General features: G+C 33.9%; 1 pseudogene; it reads left to right on the top strand.

Moving 5' to 3' along the window:
* The first annotated feature begins 17685 nt into the window (after positions 1–17685).
* On the top strand, positions 17686–17874 carry LOC117086501 (annotated as a pseudogene).
* The last annotated feature ends 550 nt before the right edge of the window (positions 17875–18424 follow it).

Below are 18424 nucleotides of genomic sequence, written 5' to 3'. Positions count from 1 at the left end.
ATTGCTTATTTCACAGGGTGAAAGAATTTTTCTGTTCTCCTAAAATTTTTAGTAGAAAGGCATATTTAAATCATTTGAGCTCATCCCATAAACCATCATAGATAAGAATTATTGAGCATTATTTATGGAAACCAAATAAACTGTTTTCATAATAGAGTATCTTTTGAGCTGTGATGTTTGATTAACAAGAGGCATTTTGTTTTGGGGGTGTTTATGTGGAGGTGTTTGAACTAAGCATCAAACATTAGAACTGCATTGATATCACTGACTTTTAAAGCAATTTCATTGTGACCTACAAAATACAGAAGAATCTCAGTTAAGTAACTAGGTAATTGAATCTAGTGGAAATAACCTTTGGCCACAATCTAGATGTAGACATCATGAGTTACAATTTTGACTATATTTCACAGTAAATTCTCCATTTCATTCATTCACAAATAACCTCATAAAAAATCCTTCCTCTTTCTTCTAATGAAACAATGTGGTAGAAATGTGAAGAATGAGATTGCAAGAAATAAATGAAGTGCCCTGAAAGCAAAGTGGGACAACTGCCAGTTGTCATTATTAACTATTGGGTTTTTCCCAGGTCTGGGTCAATACTTGTGATAACCAAAATATGAAGATATAGCTACAAAATAAGATACGTAACTCAGGTCACCACAATTGATGTATAATTGTAAGGTTTTGCAAATTTAGCTTAATATTTTCAAGTGGAAGGTAAACCATAATGGTATTTGGGGACTTGGTCATAAATATTGCAAAGTAAAATTTTATCACTTTGTAAGCGGTTACTTTGGTATTTTAGATTTCTTTTCAACATAAAAACTAATAGGGGCCGGGTATAGTGGCTCACTCCTGTAATCCCAGCACTTTGGGAGACCGAGGTGGGTGGATCACCTGAAGTCAGGCATTGGAGACCAGCCTGGTCAACGTGGTGAAACCCTCTCTCTACTAAAAATACAAAAATAAATAAATAAATAAATAAATTAGCCGGGCATAGTGGCGCATACCTAAAATCCCAAGTACTCAGGAGGCTGAGTGAGACAGGAGAACCATTTGAGTCCGGGAGGAGGAGGTTGCAGTGAGCTGAGATCACACCACTACACTCCAGCCTGGATGACATAAGGAGACTCTGTCTCAAAAATAAATGAATAAATAAATAGGATATACAGACCTACAGATTGTATTCATGGCTTACAAACTTTAGCTACTGCATTTTTACTTATATGGAAACCTTTTTTTTTAGAATTTGAAGAATCTTTTCACTTGACAGGTTTAAGAGAGAGAAAGTTTGCCTTACCCAAATGATATGGGAGAGCTAGAAGAATTAGAATCTGACATACGCCCACTGAACTTAGTAACCTTTTCACCTCTTGCTAATTTCCATATTTGTACGTATGTTTAAAAGATACATTTCCTGTAATCCCAGAACTTTGGGAGGCCGAGACAGGTGGATCACGAGGTCAGGAGATCTAGACCATCTTGGCTAACACGGTGAAACCTCGTCTCTACTAAAAATACAAAAAATTAGCCGGGCATGGTGGTGGGCGCCTGTAGTCCCAGCTACTCGGGAGGCTGAGGCAGGAGAATGGCGTGAACCCGGGAGGCGGACCTTGCAGTGAACCGAGATCGCGTCACTGCACTCCAGCCTAGGGGACAGAGCGAGACTCCTTCTCAAAAATAAATAAATAAATAAATAAATAAATAAATAAATAAAAATAAAAGCTACATTACCTATTATAAAACAAATGCAAGTAATTTCTAGGTTTTTACCTAGTTTAAATTATTGATTTCATAAAACTCCTTCAATTTCTGAATAATTGATATTACTAATTATGGCAGTAATATATGACCTTAAAACCTATCTATAATAGCAATGTACCAAAAAGAATTCATAAAAGAAATTCTTCCTTATTCTTTGTCATTAAAGTATATGTATGAGACTAGAAAATTATAAGCAGATAAATATCTGTGGCAGGTATCCATGATGAAGATACTTACTTATAATCAGTTACAGAATACGTGAGGAACTTTAGAAATAAGAAACACAAAAATGTCACCTTTTATTCTCAGTGAATAAGGCTCCTTCATGTTCTGGGTAACCCAATTGATGGTTCATTCAGAAGTTAAGAACAAGGAGTCACATAGCTTCTCAGAGTTTTCAGGGGTTACCAATGTTACAGGATTTGAGATAAAAAACTAATAAATTATTTTCTCACTATTAGGCTTTTTCCTAATTAGTGAGCTAATAATACAAATCTGACAGGTGCAAATGTGCTCTCTGATATCTTTCACTAAAGTAAAAATATCCACTTAACCACAGCTACAGCTACACACTGGAATTTTTTTAAGTGTAAAAACAAAATATGATTTATAAGAATCTGCCAAAATAATCATAATTAACACTTAGCCATTTATATGTGAAACTAACAGGTTTCTTTCCTCTAGAAAAGTTATTGTCCAGAGATAAAATTTTTATTGGCATAACCAATACATATATTTAACTAACACTTCCATTTTTGTTCAAAATTGATATTCATTTTCCAAAACATACTAAGGTAAAATTTACAAAAAATAGGATTTACTCAATTTAAGAGCATTATTTGATAACTTTTAAAAATTATATAAAATTATGTAGCCTCCACCTTAATGAGATAAAATTTTTCCACTGATGACTTGCTGTCAAATAACTTTTCCCAACCTTTTTGGAAGTAACCATTTATTTGCTATCTGTAATTAATAGCTTTGTCTCAATACTTTTTATATAAATGGAATAAACATTTATATGTAGTCTTTTGTATTGCACTTATTTTTCTTATTACAATATTGTTATAATTTGGCCATGCTGTTGCTGTATTGATAGTTCATTTCTTCATAGTGTTGAAACACATTCCATAATTTGCATATACCCAATTTCTTTACCCATTCACTATCTGATGACTCAACACAATATTTTTAGTTCTTGACAAATATGAATAATTCTGCTTTGAGCTTCACATAAAAGTCTTTGTGTTAAAATAGATCTTCATGTATGTTGGAAAATGTTCTAAGAATGAGAGTGCTAGGCTATATAATAAATTAAAGTATAACTTGTAAATATTAATTTTAAAAAAGCTAAAAATAAATTTAATTAAGAAGGTAAAAAATCTCTACAAGGAAAACAATGAAATACTAATGAAATAAATTGAAGAAGATACAATAAAGTAGAAAGACATCTCATGTTCATAAATTGAAAGAATTAATATTGGAAAATGACCATACTACCAAAAGGAATCTACAGATTCAAGACAATCCCTACATAAATATAAATGACATTTTGCACAGAAATAGCAAAAGAAAAAAATTCTAAAATTTCTGTGGAATCACAAAAGACCCCAAATAATCAAAGCTTTCTCAAGCAAAAAGAACAAAACTGAAGGCATTACACTACTACCTGACTTCAAAATATACTACAGAACTGTACTAACCAAAATCTGCTACTGGCTTACAAACAAACAGACACCTAGACCAATTGAATTGAATAGAGAACCAATAAATAAATCCATGTATTTACAGCCAATTGATCTTCAACAAAGATGCCAAGAACATTCATTGTAGAAAGGACAGTATCTTTAATAAATTTTACTTAGAAAATTGGATATTCATATTCAAAAAAAAATGGAACCAGACTTCTATCTTCCACTATTATACAAAAATCAACTTCAAGTGAATTAAAAATTTTAATGTGAGACATGAAACCAGTAGATATGAAACCACAGACTCAAAAACACACTCAAAACTATGAAACCACATAGGGGAAATGCTTTAGGATATTGGTATAGGCAAATATTTTATAAAGAAGACTAAAAACACACAGGCAACCAAGGCAAAAATAGACAAATGGGACTACACCAAACTCTAAAGTTTTCGCGCAGCAAAGAAAACAATAGAGTGAAGATTCCTTCTGCGTTTGGTGTCATATACAAGAAATCACTGCCAAGACCAATACCAGGGATTGTTTACCAAACAGTTTTATACTTTCTAGTTTTAGGGTCAAATATTTAATCAATGTTAAGTTGACTTGTTTTGCATATGGTGTAAGATAGTGTTCAAGTTCATTGTTATGCCTGGAGATATTGAAATTTCCCAGCATCATTTGTTGAAGAAATTGTCTTTTTCATATTGTGTGTTAATGGCATTCTTGTTGAAGATCAGTTTGAACGTATTTGCATATGTTTATTTATGGGCACTTTATCTGTTCCACTAGCCTACATGTTTGCCTTAATACCAGTATCCATCATAATGCTTTAGTTACTGGTTCTTTGTAATGTATTTTGAAATCAGGGCATTTGATGCTTCCATCTTTGTTCTTTTCCAAGACTGGCTATTTGGAGTCTTTTCTGGTTCTCCATGAATTTTAGAATTGCTTGATCTATTTATGTAAAAAAGTCATTATAATATTGACAGGCATTGCATTGACGCTATATATAGCTTTTAGCAGTGTGAACATTTTAACAGTATCAATTTTTCCAGTTCATAAACACAGGATATCTTCTGTTTATTTGTGTCTCTTTCATTTTTCCATCAATGTTTTATAGTTTTCAGTGTGCAGATCTTTTATCTCCTTAATTAAGTTTATTCCTAAGTATTTTTTGGTGCTTCTGTAAATGAGATTATTAATTCTTTTTCTGATATTTGCTTGTTGGTGTATAGAAACACAATGGACTTTTGTATGTTGATTTTGTATCCTGCAACTTTACTGAATTCATTTCTTGGTTTTAAAAGTTTTCTGGTGGAGCTTTTAGTGTTTTCTATATATATGATCATGTAATCTGCAGAGTAAAATTGACTCCCTTTTTCTGATTTAGATATCATTTTATTTTATTTTATATTAAATAATTAATTTTTGCCTAATTGCTATGACTAGAACTTCCAAATCTATGTTCACTAGAAGTGGTAAGAATGGGCATCTTTGTCTTGTTCCTGAACATAGAGAAAAACTGTCGGTTTTTCACTGGATTTTATCATGTTGAGCCAAACTCCTTCTATAATAAGTTTGTTGCAAGTTTTTATATAATCTTTGAGTGTTACCACATATGACTATCCCATATAAAGGATTTAATTTTACTTTTACCCTCTATGTAATGGAAACTACCATACATATGTCCTATGACATTTTTTACATTAAGGAGATTGTTCATATTAATAAATATAGCCCTAGTTCATTTATTTTAACCCCTTTACTTGTATTTATATATGCGGGATGTGTGTATGTGTATCTCACCATGCTTTTATCCATTTTAGTGTAGATAACACGTGCAGTTTTATAATATTTTTCTGAAAAATATTGCTAGCATCTGTTATATAAAGAATAACCTAAGAATGTAATTGTTGAATTATAGAATATAGATTTTTAAATTCTACTAGTTATTGCCAAAGTGTGAAGTCAATTTACAGTTACTCTGCATTTTATGCAACCTCTGATATTGTTGGAAATTATGATACTTTTGCTACAGGTGAGAAATGGCATGTCATTGACATCACTGAGGATTCATTTAAATGTTTTATTATGAATAAGTTGAGTAAATTTTTATGTACTATGAGACATTTTTTTCTCTCTTGTGAAGTGCCATATTTGTTATTTTGCATTTTATTAGTGCATTTTTTATTTATTAAAATTACTTCCTCATATGTTTTATATACAAATCCTTTCAAATTTTAGGTGAAAATGTTTATAACTTTGTCCCAGTATGTGGCTTGACTTTTTATCAACAGCAGATCTTTTAACTTAATTTAAAGGAATCAGATTTTTAAAAATTATTATTTGCATTTTGTGTCTTCTTCAAGAATGTTTGTCTTACTCCACAATCATAAAAACATCACTTTACATTACCCTCTAAATATCTTGTAGACTTTATGCTTTAGACTTTAATCCAACTGGAATTTAATTTTGAGTATGGTATGATATAGAAAATCCATTTTATTTTTTCTATATTTTAATTATTTATTCCAAAATAATTTATTAACCATTTAATAATTTTACTCATAATCTGCAGTTTTTTCTTTCACAATTCAAGTTCCCGTTTGTACCAAGGAATAATTTTGGATATTCATTCTGTTTCATTTGTCTATTTATCCTGGGAAAAGGTTACACAACCTTTATTACTAACACTTTATGATAATTTTTAATAATCACTTTAAAGTCTAGCCATTATGTTTATTTTTAGGAGTGTGTCAGGCATACTCAACTTTGCTCTTCTGTATAAAATTCAGTTTCTGTTCTCTAGATAATTGCTTTCATGCTTCTGTTTAAAGTTGCAATTACTCTAAAGATTGTTTTTATAGGTCAGACATTTGATAATAATGAAACTTCTAATTCAAAATGTATATTTCTATATTTGCTTATTTTTTAAATCATAAAATGTGTTGCATATTTTCTCTGTAATAGTCTTGCACATAGTTAATTGTATTTTTCTTAGGCCAGAATACATATATAAACAAATTTATTAGGTCCAACTATTTTAAAGCTCTTTTCTCCCAGTTTTCTCTGTAGAAAACTGCAGCACCTGAAAATAATGAAGATTTGTTTAATTCTATTTTCAATTTTCAATATATTTTCTTCTATTGTCACAGTGTATTGGACAAAACTTTAGATGAAATATAAATAGATGTAATAGTTTGATAGGTTATTGTCTCTTTTCAAATCTTAAAAAGTGTTTTTGACATTTTAATCTTTAAGTATATTAATATTTCGGTGGTTTGTAGATGTACTTTATTGCATTATTCTTTCTTTGTTAATAATTACTATTATAAAAGTTTGTTAAATGTTATCAAAATATTTTAATCTTTCCCCCCACCTTCCACGACAACAGATTTTGGCATTGTTAGCATGTCTCTCCCACTTGGAAAGACAGAATAGTATGTATAGATTCACACTGAATTTTTTCCAAGAAACAATACAATAATTTAGCTGAAACACTGAAAGAAACCACAGATCCTTTGAAAGAAGTGTCAGGCTGCAGCCTGTACCATGAGCCAGGAGGAAAACTGTAGGTCTTCAGAGTGTGAGAGGTGGAAAAACTGCTTTTGTTACTATATACTCCCACTGGGGAACCTGGCTATCCAGGCCACGGGGGCAGGCCTTAACCCTACTCAGCACTGTACCTGATTTAGAGTGCAGTGGGGAGTATACGAGAAGGCATGACATTGGGACATGGTTTGCATGCATTCTCAGTCTCCAACAAGGATGGAGGGAAGCCATCCCTGATTCTACCCCACAGAAGACCTCGCAGAAGTCTGCTAGCTAACAGAGGCCACATGTTAAGAAGAACTCACAACGAGATTTGCAATATAATCTCAATTAGAAACAAACTTCCTTGCCCAGAACTGAGGGTCAAGTGGGAACTATGCTGTGGCCCTGGGTGTAGAAGCTGGCAAACCAAGAGGGGCAGGGTCTGAAAGCTGAGGTTGCCGTCTCCATGGGGAAGGCTTATGGCCTGTGTCAGTTGTGAGTTCTGAGCACAGACTGCCTGAAAACGAGCTAGCTGCTTTGCCAAGTGTGTGGGAGCTTGGTAGAGCTTACTGCTGCCTGCTACTTCCCACTCCCCATGTAGATTCTTCTGTACAGCAGAGACAGCTGCACTACTCAATGGAACATTACCCCAGTGTCCAGAGAACTGCCCTCTGATCCCCACTGGGGACGTTGCTAGCCCGGCATGTGGAAAGCCAGAGCTCAGACTTGCTTGACCTTGCCTCCACTTGGCTTTGCCTCTCCACCTAACCAGGTAGCTTAACACAAAGGCCAGAAACTTTTAGGAGCATTATGGTCCAGTACCTCCCACGGGTAACACAAGGCAAGCGCAAATCCCACTGCTACCACTTGGAAGCACCACCTCCTGGCTGGATGCCAACTCATACAGCCCACTACAGCATATCCAGGTAGAATAATACAATGCCCAGGAAGCAGAAAACTTGTCTGTGACTTAAGCTGTCACCATTGCCTGCATCACCCTGGCTAACCAGGAAGTTCTGAGTCTGTACACATAACTAATTCATTGCTACTACAACTGGTATTTGAGAAAGCCAACACACTAAGCCTATTTATAGATCTGCCACCCCCATCTAAGCTGGTGCTGGTATCCACTGCTGGGAGACGTGAGGACAGGTCACATTACTGGATTTCTTGCAGACATTCCACAACATCAGCCTGGAGTGTGGCAGCTCATCTGAGTGGCTAAATCCAGAGCATCTGCAGCAGCAGCATTCATAACAGTCTGGCTTTCATGAGCTCCTACTTGTAGGGGAAGGAGGCGTGCATTACATCAACGACGCACTCTGTGTGATAAAATAATCCATATAGCAGGTTTTCAGTCTCAGAACTTTCCACTTACGGGAAGTTTCTCTCAGCAGAGACACAGGTGCAGTGCTGGACTGATCAAGGAATGTGTGTGATTCTACTCCAACAGTCAGACAGCCCTGTTGCTCATGAAGGGTCTTGGAGAAGTAGACTTTTCTCCTTCATCCATCACTGCAGACATAGCTGGAGCTTCTTCCACAGAAGCTCAGAATAGGTGCATCTGGCCGGGCGCGGTGGCTCAAGCCTGTAATCCCAGCACTTTGGGAGGCCGAGACGGGCGGATCACGAGGTCAGGAGATCGAGACCATCCTGGCTAACACGGTGAAACCCCGTCTCTACTAAAAAATACAAAAAAACTAGCCGGGCGAGGTGGCGGGCGCCTGTAGTCCCAGCTACTCCGGAGGCTGAGGCAGGAGAATGGCGTAAACCCGGGAGACGGAGCTTGTAGTGAGCTGAGATCCGGCCACTGCACTCCAGCCTGGGCGACAGAGCGAGACTCCGTCTCAAAAAAAAAAAAAAAAAAAAAAAAAAAAAAAAAAAAAAAGAATAGGTGCATCTATATACAACCTTTCTGGAATATTTCAGGATGACTGCATTCCCACAGGAGCAGTGCCCTGGGGTAGGTTCGGGCTTGCATGAGGAGAAGAGTCATCATTCCTATCTACCTGGAACATGAACATTCCTGCAGATGAAGATGTGCCTGTCTGATCGAATAGTCAAAACAGTGGGTCAGGAGTGTGACTGGGAACTGGACAACTTTTCTGCTGAACTGGCAAGGGAACTGAGGTGGCTCCCTCCCTTCCTCTTGAAAAGATTTCAGTGTGTTTCACTGAGAGCTCCCCAGCTGGCTCTCACAAGGCTAGGACCTCTGCCAACCATTGGGTATTGCATTTACCCATTTGAGTCAGCCACAGCTGATTTTACCCATGAAAACCTCCCCTACTGGCCTGAAGCCTGAACTGTTCAGCCCAATAAGTAAAATACTGGGGAAAGTTAAATAAAATGTGCACACCACTAGGGAATGAGATTAGCTTCAAGAGACTTTTGCCACTCCAACCAAACAGGAGACAGTGAACTTGTTGACATAGCAAGCACATTGCTGCTACAGCCAGCATCTGAGAAAGCCATCATGCAAAGACTCTCTATAACCACGGACATCGTACAGAGTCTTCAACACTAAAAGCACCAAGAATCAAATTAGACTATAGTAAACTAAACATTAAGGTCACATCCTCAGAAGAAAGACAAAGAAATAATAATTTAAAAAGTTAAATAAGAAATAAATTCAAGAATAATTAGAATAGTCTACCCAAATGAAAATAAATAAGAAAAATAATTCTGGGAATATGAAGAAACAGGGTACTATAACACTCCACGAAAGATCAAGCTAGCTCTCTAGCCATGGCTCCAAACTAAGATGAAATATTTGAAATACCAGGTAAAGAATCCAAAAGACTGATTATTAAGCTACTCAAGGAGATATAGGAGAAAAGGGGAAAACCAAGATCAAGGCATTTTAAAAACAATTCAATATATGAATTTAAATTTTTTCTAAAGATATAGGTATAGCATTTTTTAAAGAAAAAGCAATCAGATCTTCTCAAAATGAAAGACAAATTTAGAGAAGTACAAAATACAATGGAACAATTTAACAATGGACAAGACTAAGTAGAAAAAAGAATTTCAGAGCTCAAAGAAAATGCCTTTAAATTAACTCAGTCAGGCAAAAAGAAAAAAATAATCCAAAGAAATAAATGAAGTCTCCAGAAATATAGGATTATTCTAAAATGGTAACCTAAGAATAATTGGTGTTCCTGAGGCAGAAGAGAAGGCACAAAGTTTTGAAAAATTATTTGAAAGAATAATTGAGGAAAAATTCCCTGGCCTTGTTAGAGATTTAGATGTCTAAATATAAGAAGCTGAAAGAACTCCTGGGAGACTCATTGCCAAAATGATACCACCAAGGCATATATTTATTGAGCTATCTAAAGTAAACACGAAGGCAAGAATTCTAAGACAGGTGAGACAAAACCATCAGGTATCCTATTAAGGAAAACCTATCAGACTAAGACTTTTTAGCCAGAACCTTACAAGCCACAAGTCATTGAGATTATATCTTTAGTCTCCTTAAACTGAATAACTGTCAGCTAATATATATATTTTTTTGTCCAGAAAAACTAAGTTTCATAAGTGAAGGGGAAATAAAATCTTTTTCAGAGAAGCAAATGCTGAGAGAATTTGCCACTACCAGAATAGCTCTACATGAAATGCTAAAAGGAGTTCTAAATCTTGAAACAAAAGGTAAATATGCACAAGAATAGAAACTCTTGAAAGCATAAAACTCACAGAGCCTATAAAATAATAACACAATAAAGAAAACAAAATATATAGGTAACAATCAACATGAAAAATGAAACAGTATTTCACATCTCAATATTAACATTGAATATAAATGGTCTAAATGCTGCACTTAAAAGAGATAAATTGACAGAATGGATAAAAATTCACAAAACAAATATTTACTGTCTTCAAGAGACTCACCTAACACATAAGGATTCATATAGACTCAAGGTGAAGGGGTGAAAAAATATCTTCCATGCAAATGGAAGTTAAAACAAGCAAAAGTAACTATTCTTAGAAGAAACAGATTTAAAAACAACAACAGGAAAAAACAAAGAAGGTAATTATATTGTGATAAAAGGACCAATCAAATGAGAAGATATTACACACACACACACACACACACACACACACACATATATATATATAATATATATATATATATATACACATACATGCACCTAGCTCTGAAGCTCCCAGATTCATGAAACAATTATTACTAGACCCGAGGAAAAAAGATATCAACACAATAATGGACTTCAACTCTCCACTGAAAGCATTAGACAGATCACTGGGACAGAATGTTAACAAATAATTAAACTGCACTCTAGAACAAATGTATCTATCAGATATTTACAGAACATTCTATCCAAGAAATACAGAATATGTATTATTTCTATCAGCAATGGAAATTCTCCCAGACAAATCATATCATGGGCTATAAAACAAGTCTCAATAAGTTTTAAAAAACAAAAATTACATCAAGTGTCTTCTCAGACTGCAGAGGAATAAAGCTAGAAATCAACTCAAAAAAGAATCCTCAAAAGAATACAAATACATGAAAATTAAACAATCTGCTTCTGAATGATTTTTGGGTTAACAGTTAAATCAAGACGGAAATTTTAAAATGTTTCAAAATGAATGATAATAGTGACTCAAGTTATCAAAACCTCTGGTATACAGTAAAAGAAGAGCTTAGAGAAAACTTATAGTGCTAAATATCTATGTAAAAAAGTCTGAAAGATCTGAAATTGAAAACTTAAGGTCACATCTCAAGGAACTAGAGAAACAAGTACAAACAAAACTGAAAGCTAGCAAAATAAAAGAAATAACAAAGATTAGAGAAGAACTAAATGAAATGGAAACAGCAACAACAACAACAAAACAAACAACAGAGCAAAAGTTGGTTGTTTAAAAAGATAAACAAAACCAATGGACCATTAGCCAGTTTAACCAAGAAAAAAAGAAAGAAGATTCAAATAAGCTCAATTATAAATGTAAATTGAACAATTAAAATGAACACTACAAAATACAAAAGAGTACTGAAGATAACTCTGAACACCTCTATGCATGCGAACTAGAAAACCTAGAGGAAATGGACAAATTACTGGAAACATACAGCTTTCCTATCTTGAATTAGGTACAAATGGAAATCCTGAACAGATCAATAACAAGTGGTGATATTGAATCAGTAATTAAAAAAAAAAAAAATGTCCAACAAAAAAGCCCAGAACCAGATGGATTCACAGCTGAATTCTACCAGACAAAGAAACATTAGTATCAATCCTACCGAAATTATTCCAAAAGATTGAGAAAAAGGAAAAAGAGAAAAAACAATACAACCTAATGAAGTATTAGCCACTATCTTCATTCTATGAAGTCAATACTACCCACTTATCAAAACCAGGAAAGACATAACCAAAAAACAAAAGAACAACAACAAAAACAAAAACCCCAAAAAACTACAGACCAATATCCCTGATGAACATAAATGCAAAAATTCTCAACAAAATACTAACAAACTGAATTCAACAGCACATCAAAAGATAATATACCATAATCGAGTGGATTTTATCTCAGAGATGCAGGGGTGTCTTAGCATTTGCAAATCAGTAAACATAGTGTATCACATAAACAATTATAAACAACAATCATATATATATATATGATCATCTCCATAAAAGTTTGCATGAGTTTATGATAAAAACCTTCAACAAACTACACACAGAAGGAACATACCTGAAAATAATAAAAGCCATATATGACAACCCCACAGCTAACAGCATACTGAAGGGGGAAAAGTTGAAAACTATCCCCCTAAGAATGGAAAAAAAAAGAAGCTCACTTTCACTACTTGTTTTCAATATAGCACTAGAAGTCATAGGCAGATCAATCAGGCAAGAGAAAGAAATAAAAGGCATACAAATTGGAAAAGAGGAAGTCAAACTACCTGTTTGCCAATGATATTATCATATTCTTAGAAAACTCTAACGACTTATCCAAAAGACTTACAGATTTGATTAATAAATTGTGTAGAGTCTCAGGTTGCAAAATCAATGTACACAAATCAGTAGCACACGTATATACCATCAACAACCAAACTGAGAATCAAATCAAGAACTCAATCACTTTTACAATAGGTGCAAAAGTCTACTTATAAATATACTTAACCAAATAGCTGAAATATCTCTAGAAGGAGAACTACAAAGCCCTGGTGAAAGAAATCATAGATGACACAAAGAAATGGAAACATATCCCATGCTCATGGATTTGAAGAATTAATATAGTAAAAATGACTATACTTCCCAAAGCAATCTATAGATTTAATGCAATTTCTATCAAAATACCAACACAATTTTTGACAGAAATAGAAACAAAATTCCAAAATTCGTATGGAACTGAAAAAAGAGCCTAAATAGATAAAATAAATTTGAGCAAAAAGAAGATATCTAGAGGCATCACATTACTAGACTTCAAGTTATACTGCAAGGCTATACTTACCAAAACAGCATGGTATGGGTAGAAAAGTAGATGCACAGACCAATGGAATAGAAGAAAGAACCCAGAAATAAAGCCAAATACTTACAACCAATGATCTTCAAAAAAGTATACAAAAATATAAATTGAAAAATAATAAATGGGTGTCATGAAAACTGGATAGCCACATGTAGAAGAATGAAATTGGATTGCTGTCTCTCACTACATGTAAATATCAACTCAAGATGAACCAAAGGCTTAAATCTAAGACCTAAAGCCATGACAATTCTAGAAGAAAACCTAGGAAAAACTCTTCTAGACATTGACCTAGACAAAGAATTCATGGCTAAGACCCAAAAAGCAAATGCAATAAAACCAAAAATAAATAAATAGGGCCTAATTAAACTAACAGCTTCTGCATAGCAAAAATAATAATCATCTGAGTAAACTGACAAACCACAGAATGAAAGAAAATATTTACAAACTATGCATTCAACCAAAGACTAATATTTAGAATCTATAAGGAACTGAAACAAATCAGTAAAACACAACAAATAATCCCATCAAACAGTGGACAAATTGCATGAATGGACATTTCTCAAAAGAAGATATACCAACGGCCAACAATCATATAAAAAAAGTTCAACATTAAAAATCATCAGATAAATACAAATTAAAATAACAATGAGGTTTCATCTTACCCCAGCCAGAATGGCCATTATGAAAAGGTCAAAAAACAATAGATGTTGAAACGGACATTGTGCAAAGGGGACACTTATACACTGATGGTGGGAATGTAAATTAAATACAACTTCTATGGAAAACAGTATGGAAGTTTATTAGGGAACCAGAAGTAGATCTAATATTCCATCCATCTATCCCACTGCTGGATATCTACCCTATCCTCTAGGAACCCTATATTATCTTGGTGAAGAGCTTTTCACTACTGATTCTGTTTGTTTAATTATTATAAGCTTGTTCAGTTTCCATAATTCTTCTTTAGTTAGTTTGTTAAATTGTAATTTTATAATAATTTCTCAATGCTTTTTATTTATATTTTCAAATTTATTGACTATGGTTATTTATAATATGTACATTTAAATACAAAGGAAAGAAGTCATTATATTAAAGAGATACGTGTGGGCATATGTTCATTACATCACAATTAACAATTGCAATGATATGGAACCACCCTAAGCGGATGAATGGATAAAGAAATTGTAGAAATTGTGATGTATATACATCAAGGAATACTACTCAGCCTTAAAAAAGAACAAAATAATGTCATTTGCTCCAACTTGAATGGAGCTGAGGGACATTATTCTACGTTCTCACTTAAAAGTAGGCACTAAGCTATGGGTACACAAAGGCATACAGAGTGATATAATTTGGTGACTTAGCTGGAGGAGAGTTGGAAAGAAGTGTGGAATAAAAAAACTACATATTGGGTATAGTGCACACTATTCAGGTGGTGAGTACACTAAAATCTCAGAGTTCACCATTGTACGATTCATCTATTTAAACAAAAAACCATTTGTACCTCCAAAACTATTGAAATATAATTGTAATAAAATTAAAATATGATAGTGATTATAATAATAGGTTTTCTAGTGTTGAAATGTCTTTATATACTTGGAGAAAGTCTATATAGTTAGGATATATTTTTTGTATATATGTATATATAAAGCTAGATTTGGTTTAATAATTTGTTCATGAATTTAACATTTGTGTTTATTAGTAAATTTAGCTTTTAATATTTTTTCCTATAATGTCTTCAATGGTTTTGTTATCAGGCAAGCTAACATCATAAAATATCTTGAGAAGGAAGGTAGGATGTTTCACATGGTTGTTTATACTGCAGAAGAGCTTGTGTACAAATGTAATTATTTATTATTTAAATATTTAAAAGAATATTCCTGTAAATCTTCTGGGAACCCTATATTTTCTTGGTGAAGAGTTTTTAACTACTTATTCTATTTGTTTAATTATTATAAGCTTCTTCAGGTTCTGTAATTCTTCTTTAGCCAGTTTGTTAATTTATAATTTTATAATAATTTCACTATGCATTTGATTTATATTTTCAAATTTATTGACTATAGTTACTTATAATATGTACATTTAAATACAAATTTGGTAGCATCTATGGTTATATTCTCTTTTTTATTCCCCAAAGTTGTATGCTTACCTTCTCTCTTTGTTTCCTTTATCATTTTCTCAAGGTTTGCCTACATAAGGGTTTGGTAGAGTTTTGGCAGTGGTTTGCCCACTTTTTATTAAATAATTAAATTTTCAATTAATATTTGTCACTACATATATTTTATTCCTACTTTTTTGAATATATTCTGAATTAAGCATTTGAACTTTTAAACTTATATTCAGTAATTATCTTGTGCCTGTCTTTTATAATGTGAGCATTTGAGGGTATACATCTTCCTATACATAATCCTTCATCTGCATCCTTCAAGTTGTAATACCTAGTGCTATTTTTGACATTCATTTACAAATCAGTTACAATTCATTTCTTAAGCAATTACAATGAGTATGAAAACATCTTCTGATGATTGTGTATATGTCTACTTCATTCAATAAACATTTATATTCTTACAATATGATAGATCCTGGAGTTAGTTCTCTCTTATGATGCTTTTTATTCCTTGTATGATTATTCATTTTTAACTCTGATCCACTGATTTTCTGAGGATCTTAGTTGGTAGAAATAATATCTCAAATGAGAGAAGATTCCTCTGGTGAGGGATTTCACGTCATTTTACAAAATGTCTGACCCACATTTTTTCAAAGACTTTAATATAAATTTAAATTTATGAATTGAGGTTTTCTTGAAAGAACAGTGTTAGGGACTGAATGTTTGTATACCCCTCCAAAATTTACGTATTGAAATTCTAACTCCCAGTGTGGCAATATTAGGAGCTGTGGCCTTTGGGAAGAAATCAGATCATAAGGATGAAGCACTCATGAATGGAATTAATTGGTCTTATAAGAAGAGAAAGGCAAGAGCTTGCTTCCTCTCTCTCTGCTCTCTGTCATGTGAGGACACAAGAAGATGGGCCCGGCTCAGTGGCTCATGCCTGTAATCCCAGCACTTTCAGAGGCCTAGGTGGTAGGATCACTTGAGTTCAGGAGTTTGAGACCAGCATGACAAACATGGAGAAACCCTGTCTCTACTAAAAATACAAAGTTAGCCAGGCGTGGTGGTGCATGCCTGTAATAACAGCTACTCGGGAGGCTGAGGCAGGAGAATTGCTTGAATCCAGGAAGCGGAGGTTGTAGTGAGCTGAGATTGCATCTTTGCACTCCAGCCTAGGCAACAAGAGTGAAATTCTGTCTCAAAAACAAACAAAAAAAAAAGTTGACCATCTTGAAACTGGGAAGAATGCCCTCACCAGAACCCAAACATAGACTGCAATAAGTTTTTGATGTTTAAGTCACCCAGTTTATAATATTTTTGTTACAGAGGCCCAAACTGACTAAGACACAGAGATATTGTAATTGTAATTTTGGGCTGAAATCTGCATTTGGATTTGCTATGGCTATTGATTTTCAATAGAACCTTCACTTCACACTCATTCAGCACTAAATTTTGAGACAAGAGAAACTCCATGAAGTCTGGAAAATTATGAAGAAAGTAACAAGATTTTCTATATTTATAATTTATCTTTTAATAAACCTATAGAACTTTGGTTGTCTAAGTTTGAAAGGAGGGATAGTTATTAAGCTCATAGTCTTAGGTGGACTTTGAATTTTATATTCTGTTCTTAAAATCAAATAGATTATGAAAAGTGATTATCAATTAACAAAAGATTTCAAAGAGCCTTCAAAGTGAAAGCCAGCTTCAATACATCCTAAATTCTTTGGTTTGTGTTTTCACTTGGTTCCTTACCTATCAAGTGTTTCTTACTTACTTTACAGCTCATGAAAACATGTACAAGATATTACATTCTGGCAGATATATAGTTGTACACTGTGATATTTTTTCAATATTAAGCTACTTCCTCCCGGATTGAATGTTGTGTTTAGCCCTTTCCCTGCAGCTGCATTTGAGGTCTTTATTCTAAGTAATAGTTATAAAAGTCATGAGGCAAATAGTGTTTCAGAGGTAGAATTTGACATTCACAAAGCTTCTAACTCAGACAAAGCAGGAAAGACTCCATAGCCTTCTCAGATAGTAATAGAGGGACTGTGTTTGGTTGCAAGAGATATTTCAACATCTAAATTCACTTAAATTAACACTTGTAATACTTACCTGGCAGGGGAGATACCACGATCACGAAGGTGGTTTTCCCAGGGCGAGGCTTATCCATTGCACTCCAGATGTGCTGACCCCTGCGATTTCCCCAAATGTGGGAAACTCGACTGCATAATTTGTGGTAAAAGAAAAAAAAAAAAATTAACACTTGTAATTACTGAATGTTCATGGTTTCCTAGTCATTGCTTATAATTTCACATATAATTTCTGGCACGATTGTGAATTCTGTCTATATATCATTCAGCTACTCATACGATCACTCTGTTTCTGTGGTTGTATCAGCTTTCAGAGCTAAGAGATATGGTTGCAGCCCTGAAGCTCCCTGATCATTTTTACGCACCTGAGTTGAGCCTTTATAACACTGAAGTTACCATATTCTTTCTTCTAACTTCAGTATAGTTAGAAATAGGCAGCCCTTTAGCTCATTATTATCATGATGACTTATTAGAATTCTTCCTCCGTTTTCCAATATTGCTTTCAAGAGCAGCTGTGTTCCAAATAATCCACAGGTCACAATGTAAATGACGGATTCTCCACTGCTTACTTCGGACTAGCCAGTAGTCCTGCCTATGCTGCTGACATAGCTTCATAGGCCTTTGAGTCTAAAATAAGATATAACAAATTCCACATTTGCATCTCTTTGAAACTCCATTGCCTGTGACTACCTGATATGGTTTAGTTGTGTCTCTACCCAAATCTTATCTGAAATTGTAATCTAAATTGTCGTC

Source organism: Trachypithecus francoisi, unplaced genomic scaffold (assembly GCF_009764315.1).
Source record: "Trachypithecus francoisi isolate TF-2019V2 unplaced genomic scaffold, Tfra_2.0 Lachesis_group1, whole genome shotgun sequence".
NCBI lineage: Eukaryota > Metazoa > Chordata > Mammalia > Primates > Cercopithecidae > Trachypithecus > Trachypithecus francoisi.
The sequence above is the reverse complement of the archived record's forward strand: the minus strand, read 5'-3'. Positions and strand labels throughout refer to the sequence as shown.